Here is an 11,091-nt window from a genome sequence, read left to right as displayed (position 1 = left end):
TGTTTACAATTAATTTCTATAATTACATTATTAATTAATTATTACATCCATACACATTCTTAAAGGTGCTTCAGATCTGCAGAACATTTCTGTTTTACAAAAGGTTCTTTGTTGGCAAAAGAAAGTTGATGGTTCTTTAAAGAAACTTTGACTTAAAAGTTTATTTTGGAACCAAAAATGTTTTTTCTATTGGAGAACCTTTTAAGCGTCTTTATTCTTAAGATTGCATGAATGTAATGTTAAGATAAGTACACAGTTCTTCCTACATGATGCTGGTAAAGTCATTGTAAAGATAACCTTCCATAAGGTGTTTTTCATTATATTAATGTTAAAAATTGTTGCGTAATATGTGTAGGAGCAGTTTTTTGACAAGAAACGGTCGTGTGTAATCAAATGTGACTATCAGCTTGTGATCGTTGAGGCACGACTCATCATAAACCCACTGCCATGATAAAACAATGAAGAATTTAGTAGGATTTCAACATCAGCAACCTGTTTTTGGTTGTTGCTGTCAAGCACTTGATAATAATCTTGAAAACTGCGTGATTTAACAAGTTTAAATCATAAAAGTTATGACTTTATAGATGTTTTTCCATGTATTCTGCTAGGACAGATATTGAAATTCTTATTTTTTCTCTTTACAATTATACCATGACTCTTCAGCCCATCATTCACATCTGCACTGAAAAAGGTTAAACTGTAGAACAACCATTCTTATCCAGAAAGCGTACTATTATTATCTTGTATCACATTCATATGCAGAGATTTATTTGAATTCTAAAATGACAACCAAGAACAATGAATCATTGAAAACCATCGAAATCAGCAAAAACGCTTTCCAGTAAGAGAAGCAAACAGGCTATTTCTTTGTAAGGCTATCTCGTTGAGCAAGAGGTGGGATATTAATCATCAGGAGTAACAAAGATGCAAACAGCAAACACTTGGATGTTTCGGTCTGGCTTGTTTTCAAGGTCTGAACATCTGAACCTCTTATAGATACACGCAGAACTGGAACCAAATACCGCACTTTCATTTAGACGTTTACTTCATTTACTTGGTCTGTTCTGGATCGCAATCAAGTACCCTGGAGCTAAAAAATAATTTAAACAGAGACATTTATTGTATCTGTACACGCTCCTTCCTCACTTCCTTCAGAGATAGAGAATGCAAGGCGTTTCTTCACCACGCCTCGTTACAAGAGGGATCAGAGCCTCGGGGTGTAACGTGCGCCTGGCGTCTGCTGCTGCAGCCTTCATCTCGGGTTAGACTACACAGAGTGCACCGCCACATGCAGACGGTGATTGCGGTTAACTCTTCACGGTTACACACACACACAAATAGCCCAAAGGAGCCTGATCTGCACCTGCTCTTCTCTTTACCCAAGGCAAACACTTACAGGAGGACAGGAGGTTGGAGAGTTCAGGAGATACGCATGAATAGAAAGAGTATCAAGGAGGAGGGGTGTTTTCCCTTCATTCAATACACCTGGTTAAATGCACAATGTAATGATATGACTGAACGACTAGTGATTGATTTTTTTTGTGATCTTTTTTTAGTCTGCAGCAGCTGTGGAATGTAAAAAAGATAGATTATTGAGAACAATGATTTGGCTACATAGACTTAATTGGATTCAGTCGAGGTACATTTTTCACATAGTTCCAAAAAACCTAACACATTTTTTATATCTAGTCAAATAAAAAGATTTGAGCAGGGACTCAACCTCAATCAGGAAATGTAAAAACGTTCATTTTTGTTTTTTATTTTTTTAATAAAAAATTGGCCAAGCAAAATAAAAAAGCTGAAAATATAATCTTTGTCAGTAGAGTCAGAGTAATACTAGTAATACTATTTTTTAAAAGCTAACAGATTGTGAAAAGACAGGGGGTTTGTTTAAATGGGAGTGAGTTTTTAATTTATTTCATTGCTATGGTGTCAAGTGACATCACACTGAAATTCGAAGGAAAGTCAGGGTTACACATCAAAATAAAAAATTGCAGAAAATGTGGAAAAATTGATCACATGCAATGATTAGGAAATAATTATGCTTCTGCAGTATAGCATTTATCAGACTGTGCTGTGAGAAGCAGTTCTTATTAGAATTTAAACTTTAGCTAGATTTAACAGCAGAACCTGCTAACTAGCACACTATTAGAAAAAAAAAAGAAAAAAAGATTGCCACATAGTTTGCGATTTCCGTTTCTAATGGCTGTGTTTGGTGTTATTGGAGAGTCAACGGTGCTTGAACACATCTCACTCAACAAGACTCAACTGTTTTAGACAGTTAAGGCCCTCTGATATCTATATACTCAGTTCTCTACTCTCTTCTGAAGGCATGGCTACAGTGACTTCAGCATATGCCTCAGAGGCAACTGTCACTTTAGCTTTAACTGTTCAGTAAACGTCAAACAGCATCTGTCACATCGGTTGCTCTCTAACACACAGGACTGATGTTTTAAGAGACTTTTCTGACAACATAATCTGACAATACCAGTTGATGATTACATGGCCAAAAGACTGGAATTCAAGACATAAGGTTAAATACTAGTTGTGACTTAACACTGTTTGGCTGGTTGAAGAGGAGTTTTGAAAAAAATCAATGTCATGCTGTTTTTATATTGGCTCTCAATGTGACGACATTAAATGGAGAATACACAGAACAAATATGATTGCTCAAAGGATATTTTATACTTCCTGAGGCCTGAATCCAGTCAGCTCTTTCTGATATTACACATGACTCAGAAGGAGTGAGGAAGACAAGAGCACAAGATACTTATTGACTAGTCTTAATTAAACGCATGGCTATGCATATGCTTGGGTTGAGTGGCTTCACATTAGACTGGTTACTAACTCCTCCACTCCATTTGTTTCTTCGAGAAAAGAGAACCTTTTCCAATGCTTGGTTCAGCAGCAATAATTCAGATTTTCTTCATTACATTCTTGTCAAAAGTTATTTTCCTTTGTCTGATCCAGCAGTAATCACTCTTTTTATATTTAACTTGCTCTTTATCTTTATATTTAAAGTTCAACGGGCCTTTCTCATACTGAGAAATGTCAAATGGTTTATTTGTATGTTCTACATTGTTGGATTAAAATGCTATGGAGAGAAAAACACTTTTTTCAGTAGCATCATTCATTTGTATTAATTCAATTTATTAATTTAGATACTTTTTACCTTGTACTGTGTTTGGGGTAATACCTGGTTTATATTCATTCAATCACTGTTTGTCATTTCGTATAAAAAAACAATACTGCGTTACTCTTAAAGGGGTCATATGATGTTGCATTACTGTTTCTCCTCTAGCTGTGCTCTGATTGGCCAGCTATCCAAGTTTTAGGAATCAGCTTTCAGTAAATGTGCTGTAAATACAACTTAACCACTGATTTCTAGTTGTGTCCTCTTTTGGAAACACGAACAACGTAGTTTCACTTTCACAGCGACACACCTGAACACGGCATCGGCAACAACACTACAGCGAGTGTATAATAGCTCTGCCTTCTAACATGTGGGCGGTGTTATAAAATCCCACTCTGTGACGTAGAGAAGTGGGGGCGTGTTTAAACAAGCCATTTTAGGAAGTCGGCTCGAGTCTTAACCTTTTTTAAAAAATATGGCACTTTAGTCTTTGCAACTTGTGATATTTTCTATGTACTGACAGCTTGTGACACCGCAAAGAGAAAGCAAAACTTAAAATCACGTGATATGACCTCTTTAAAACCCTTACCAAACACTTTTGCATTGCGCACTGATTTGACATCGACTGATTTGTTCATGCAAACTTCATATAATCTGCTTCACTGGGAAAAGACAATGACTAACTCGCTAATTGAGCACCTTCACTTTCAGAAGTCATTTAGACCCTTTCTTTAAGGGCTTAACCATTCTCGCCCTAAAACCAAACTCAACGCACTTGCCATTACAGCCAGACTTTTTAAAAGATCCCTACTGGTGAACAGTCATTAAACATATGTCTTATGTTTCATTTTAATCATCTTATACCCAGTTCAACACAAAAGCTCAATATTTTCCTCTAAAACATATCTGGTCTCAAAGAGCATTGAGCAGATGAAGTAAAACTGACAGTGAAGAAAGACAAAGAGCTCTGGAGCCATGGAGGGATGAGCTTAGGAAACAGAACAATGGCGAGAGAGTGAGAGGAGCCGCTGTCATGATGAAGGCAGGAGTAGTGAATGCTGCTCCTGCTGTAATGAGGAATTAGGGAGGGATTATGATTCTTTATTAAGATATTTCTTATCCTTGTTAGGCGGCCTCTAATGTCAGTGGATCGATTTCCCCTCACAGGCAGAGAAGAGAGAGAGAGCATTTGGGTAACTGTACAAAGAAGAAGTTTCATAATGTGCGTTTTTTTTTTTTACTTTTGATATCCGTTTGGGATTTGCTAAACATAGCCATTAGTAAATAACTTCATACAGTAAAAAAAAAAATACTATTTCAAAAACACAAAGTAGTTAACTAAAAAAAAAAGAAAAAAAGTATGCTTAAAAAAAGTTATTCATCATTTTTTCACCCTTGTGTTGTTATAAACCCATATATTTTTGTCCCATAGAAAGGAGATACTATAGTATGTACAAACTGCTGTTGTCCATATAAAGGAAGTCAAGCTCCAAACATGATTTTAAAAAGTTTGAAACAGTGGTCCATACAGTTCGTGTAACATATTCTGGAGTGGGGAGGGAATTTGTGCCTCTTTCCAAGGTTATTATTTACAATAACAGGGACATCCTGTATATCAATGTTAGTTTTTGAGTAAATGAACAATCCTATTTAGGATGATAACATTAAACCTAAAATTAAACATTTAAACAAAAAACTAATAAATACCTACATAATTCAATAGAGTCAGACACTGATCGAGTAAAAACACTAAAAGCCAAGTAAAGACTCAAAACGCTATTTTTTTTATATTACTTATATATTACCCTTACTTATATATTACTTATATATTACCCAAATATTCAGTTTACCGGATAAAATGGAGTTAGAACGAGGAATCTGTTAGTATAAATTATAAATCAGTTCACTAAGTCGGACCTGTCCAGTTTCATAATTACTGTACAAATCATTCATATACTGAAAAAAATATATGTTTTGTGGGCTGCAAATTTATTATTTGGAGATTTATCTATTGCTTTTAGATCTATCAGATTTATTTTTAATTATATATATAAAATTAAATGTGTATATATATATATATATATATATATATATATATATATATATATATATATATATATATATATGGTAACACTTTAGTAAAGGGACTAATTCTCTCTTATTAGCATGCCTATTAATAACATATTGGTTCATTAGTACTTATGACCTACGCATTCTGCATATTCTAGATCCTTAATCCTAACCAATACCTACATTTAACAACTACATTACTAACTAATAAGCAAAAAATGATGAATTATGAGTTAATTGTTTGTTAGTAGAGAAAAGTGGACCTTAAAATTATTATGACCTAGATCGATAGCTAATTTTGAGAGAGCATTTTAAGCCTTTTGTGCCTTTTGAAGTATTGTCTCAAGGTTTTGCATATTTTTAAAAGACAGACGCACTGATTGAGAAGGGTTTTTTTCAGTACAATTGCCAGATTTATGTCAATTTACATTGTGTGCTCAGCATGTGCGTGTGTGTGTGTGTGTGTGATGGTAAAATAGGGGGTTTTACAGACATCTCCATCAGACCAAATGGTGTGCTGGTATATATTTACTGATCTGTTGACTCTTATCTCAGACAAAATGAGACAAGCACACAGAGGAAGAGTGGTGCCCAGGAGCAGGACAAGCCATTCAGTCTCTTAAGTCAATATTTGCCTCACGCACCACAAGCAAATCCTAGAGGTGGTAACATCTCATCCAAGCGATTATCACTTATACTTGTGTTTACATGTCCTTCATCAGAGTCGTAATAATAATACTAGGGTTGACATTTGCAGACAAAACTCCATTTTGATCGATCAGGAAATCAGGCCTAAATCACTGAGGAACTAGATTTACCCTTCAGGAGCAGTTATGATTCACTGCAGATGGAGTCTGCTGGTAGTTTGCATGTGTTTGCATAAGGAGACGGGTGGACAGGATAGTGCGAATGATTAACTGTTAAGATAGTGCGAGCTGCCTGCCAGAACGCATTGTAATAACAGATACGCCGTATGGCAAGAGGCGAGGGAGGAGTCCCATGTGCACCCACTACTTCTCACCTCAGGCAGGCCCTGAGACCTGTTCTTACACGCTAGCTGTTTTAAGGCTGCAGGGGGCTTAGGGCAAGTTGGGACAGGCCTTCTTCGCTTATACTTCGTACTGCTCTTAATGTTAAAGCATGTCTCTCTGGTTCAAAGAGTTTGTATCTTCTCTGAGGTACTTATGTGTGAGGAGTTAACAGTTCACTGACACAAATGATATTTTGAACCTATATTTAGGGGACTTTGGTAGGTTTTTATTGAGCTGTTTAAGGAAAAGTAATGCAATTACAATTGACTTTTAAGTTAATTAAACTACACTTTCAAAATAATGGGATCAGGGATGTATGCTATTCAGCAATGATGCACCAAATCAGTATCAAAAGTGACGGTAGACTTTCACATCGTTACATTTCAAATAAACACTGTTCTAATGACCTTTCTGTTTGTGGTTATCATGGTTTTCACAAAAAAGCTGTTAACAGTTTACTGTTAACATGAATATTAAGATGAAATGTTTACTGAGCACCAAATCAGTATATTAGAAGGATTTCTGAAGGATTATATGTCACTGAAAACCAGAAAATTAATCTTCGTTGTCATTACAGGATTTTAAAACGTAAAGAAAACACACACACAACTGTTTTTTTGAACTTGTTATAATATTTTACAATATGAGACTGTACTGTATCTCAAATAAATGCAGCATTAATGAAAATAAAAGACTTATATTGAATGACTGCTTAATCTTAATCCACTACAGGCCATACTTACAGTTTCTGTATAAAATATAAATAATTGTAATATATGCAGCTAATATCTAATTAACACGAGATTAAATGGTACATTTTGAATGTGTAGTTGAATTTGCAGTGAACATGGATTAGGCTGGTGTCAGAAAAATAAGTGAATATGAGGATGGCGCCATCGTCTGGCGTGAAGTCACATGGCATCCCAATGACCAATGAGCCACTAACCTAAATGCCAGTGAACATGGCATGTACTATGTCTGTAAATACACAATACACAAAATAGCCAAGAATAATAATTATTTAAAAAATGTCCACAAAGCAAGTGGAAGTGAAGGCAGTCGTAATGGATTATGTATGCACAACGCTGCAATGCAATTATTATTGTTGTTATAGGACATTCACAAAATATCTTCATCGAACATGATCTTCACTCAATATCCTAATGATGTTTGGCATAAAAGAAAAATGTAAAAAAAAAAACTTGTAAAAATGCATTTTGCCTATTGCTACGAATATATATGTGGTCCAGGGTCACAAATGGACAGCTCTTTGTACTCATATCATATTAATGCTGTGTGTGTTTTAAGGTAAACAAACACCCAAAGCCACTAAATATGACTTTATGTTCTGCATTTCACATAGGCATAGGCCTAGGTGTTTTGTTTTGTTTGCTTTAATCTATAATATAAAGAGTTATGTTGAGCAGTTATGCTGAACTGAAATGTCTAAATGATAGTAAAATCATGATGTAAAGCTGCACAAGTCTTATTAGATTATCAGCAGAGGTGCAGGGGGAAATGCCTGACTGTGACCATTCTGCCAATATTTTTCCCATGTTGTTTGAAGCATTCATTCATTTATTCATCGTAAACATTAAAGCTGGATGATGGTCACTGTTTCCATTTATTTACAGTGAATCAGACCCACACATTTTTAAAAAACTATTTGACTTTATATAATGTTTAATTTATGCATCATACTCTTATGAATTGATACCGTGTCAATTTTGTGTGAATAACAATCTTAAATTGTGACTCCTTACACAAAACTATCACATGGCAGAGGAGGGCCAGGGTTCATACATACTATTTTTATGATACATTTATGGTTTGTGTCCTTTTGGAAGCTTGAAAGCCTCATAAAAGCCACTGGGAATAAAGAACCCACGAATCAAAGCAAAAGAGCCTGTAACCCAGTTTCCCAAGGAGACAGAGCTCAGTTAAAGAGACATAACGAAATTCACAGCATGACTAGTACTCTTTTTTCCTTTCCTGAACAACTTCATGCATTCAGAAAGAGCAATGTTATTCTGTCATCTGGTATATCTGAGATTTTATAACAGTGATATGTTTTCCCTCTCTTCCACCCTTTACACTTGCAAGTTAGCAGACATTTCTGGGTTTGTTTATGGCTTTTTATCTCAATTTTAAAAGAGTGGCGCAGCAAAAACATTTGTCAAAATGATATATAAAAAACATTTAATGAAACTGAATGATCTTTTGTTATCTTGATTTAAACACTTCAAATCCAGCTCGATATGATGCAGCATCCAAAGCCTTGATGACATGTTTAAACTTGAAAATGTAGGCTAGTGTAATAATCTTACGCAAACTGGACTGCTGTGCGCTATAGGCCAGTAATAACACAAATAAGCCTATCCTTTAAATTCTGTGAACTTGATCACAAAATACAAACAACATTTCTAATTTAAATCTGTAGAACTGCAGTTATAGCCTATTCAGTTCCCTCATTTTAATTAAAAGGTCCCCTTTGGCAGGCCTCAGTCAGCCCAGGCCCATATTCACAAGCATACTGGGATACAACACCCCTATTTCAATCTGAATGTCATTTATAGAAACTCACCCTAAAAACTACTGAGCATTAACAGATCTACTGTACTACTGTACAGCTGATGGATGATCTAGTCTCTGAGATGAGATGGAAAGCCATGAGTGCTTTTTTAGCAAATGATTCTATACCTGCAGTGTTTCTGTGACAATAAATAAAAGATGGCTCTGATGCTTCTTACACATATGAAATGCTTCAGTAAATTGTCCCTCATGTGGAATAATGGTAAAGGTGTGCTCAGTATCACTCTCTTCCTCTCTTCTCCTTTCTGAACAACTCTGTATCAGAGCTATATGTACTATGGGCTAATATTAAGAAGTCTTATAAGTCACAATGATAGGCTGATTTAAAAACGAAACATCAAATTTTATAATTACGCTCGTGAAACATTTTGCATTTTCAGGTTTTTGTGTGTTGTGCTGAAAGTGTTCCTGGTCAAAAACTTGTCTTGTTAAATTGCTTATATATGATGACCAGATTATCACAAGACTGAAGCCAACGATCACAGCTCTGAACAGGGACAGGAATTCACAAATGAGAATCATGTCACAAATTGAGAATCAGTGTGGTGACATTGTCACCATAATGTAAAGACAAATTGAAATAACAGCAGCTCTTGTCCAACGTCAACGCTGCTCATCCTTGCCAGCAAGAGACCATGTTTGATGGAGATACGCTTCAGTATTTTTCATTTATAAGATCATTTAAAAAGGAGTAGAGGGGAAGGCAAGTAAACGTGATTGCTTATATTACCTGGAACTGTTTACTAGGGGGCAGCCTAGGGAGATGGTCCACAGTTGTCTTCAAATGACCCCTGACTTCGGCTATGCTAATGCAAACACTTATTACATGAACATTTTAGTAATAAGTATAGAATTGCCACTTTGTTTCCTCAATAAATGGAGAGGATGTCAATGCTTTTTGTACGTGGTTGTTGCAATGTCACTGAGCAACTGCAATATGAGAGCCATTATATCTAAATATCCTTTCAAGCTCGGAGAATAGTGGAGAGCTGTTGCATATAACATTCTGGAAATTATCTATGCAGAACTTTGTTCAAGATATTGTTTAGTTTTTTGAAAGACAGGTTGGCGTCTTAATAGATCCTCTGTTGAGTGTTATTAGAGACTTGCCAATTAGCATGGGGCCTGTTAATCGGCCAAAGTGAGGTCCAGAAGGTAGAGTTAAAGAAAACATATTTCCCACTACCAGTGTGCCTGTTGAAACCGGAGAAACTATTAAGAATATGAGAACAAAACTGCCATCAAGTCATTTTAAAGTGAACCCATTATGTGTAAGCATCATGTTTTGGTGTATTGTCCACAATTTATAAGGAAGAAGTATAGGGAAAAGATGAGCTTTGGTTGCTTAAGTGCTGGGCACATAACTGTGGCACATGGTTGACTTGCAAGATGTGTAGTAAACACTGTCCCACTATGCTTCATGTAGGCAGATATATAGCCAACTAAGACAAGTTCTTGGGACATACTGAAACATGTAGTCATACAGGGGCTGGAAAGGATCGCTGTCTTCTGTCCATCTTACCAGTTAATGTTAAGGCCAGTAAATGAGATCAAATAATCTAGATGTATGCATTCCTGGATCCTTGGTAGTTCAGCAACTTTTTGTACTACAAGCCTTATGAGGTGGCTTAATCTTTCTGGTAGAAAAAAGTTTTTGTTACAAACTATGGGCCAGGAAAGAGGTGTACCTGCATACATATATTTAGATTTGGAAGTCTACTATTGATGTTGACATGTTTTATCAGCTTCCACAAATTCTCACACAGAAACAAATGCTTGTAAATTCTGACAACATGGTATCTAAAGAATATTTGTCCAAGTGGCTTTACCTGGCAAAGGTTAAAGTTTGCCATGTAATGGCTAACACTGAGTTACAAAAACGTTAGGAAACAATGCTCCTAGGATGTTGGAGCCTTGCAATATCATAGCCAGGATGGCCCTTATTTCATAAGAATGGCATTGGATTGGGTCATCAGGGTTCTTTTGAATGCAGGCAGCTTTGAGGCTGAAGACTTTTCTGCAGTGGTTAACAGGATTTCTGTGTGTAGACTGGAAGAGATGTTACTTAAACAATACAACCATGACTTCAATGAGTGAGCTGTAGAAGAGCAAGGACTGTCAAGAGAGGATGTTAAACTGGAGATTTAGAGATTGCTGGCAATTCTGTCAAGCTTGAAAACAATCATTATATCTTGAAGTTGCCATTTAAAAAGCAAAATGTGAGAGGAGATTCCAGAGAGCAGTTTAATCAGGAGTATGTTGCAT

This window comes from Puntigrus tetrazona, chromosome 5 (genome assembly GCF_018831695.1).
Source record: "Puntigrus tetrazona isolate hp1 chromosome 5, ASM1883169v1, whole genome shotgun sequence".
NCBI classification, from domain to species: Eukaryota; Metazoa; Chordata; class Actinopteri; order Cypriniformes; family Cyprinidae; genus Puntigrus; species Puntigrus tetrazona.
This window is presented reverse-complemented; position numbering follows the sequence as displayed.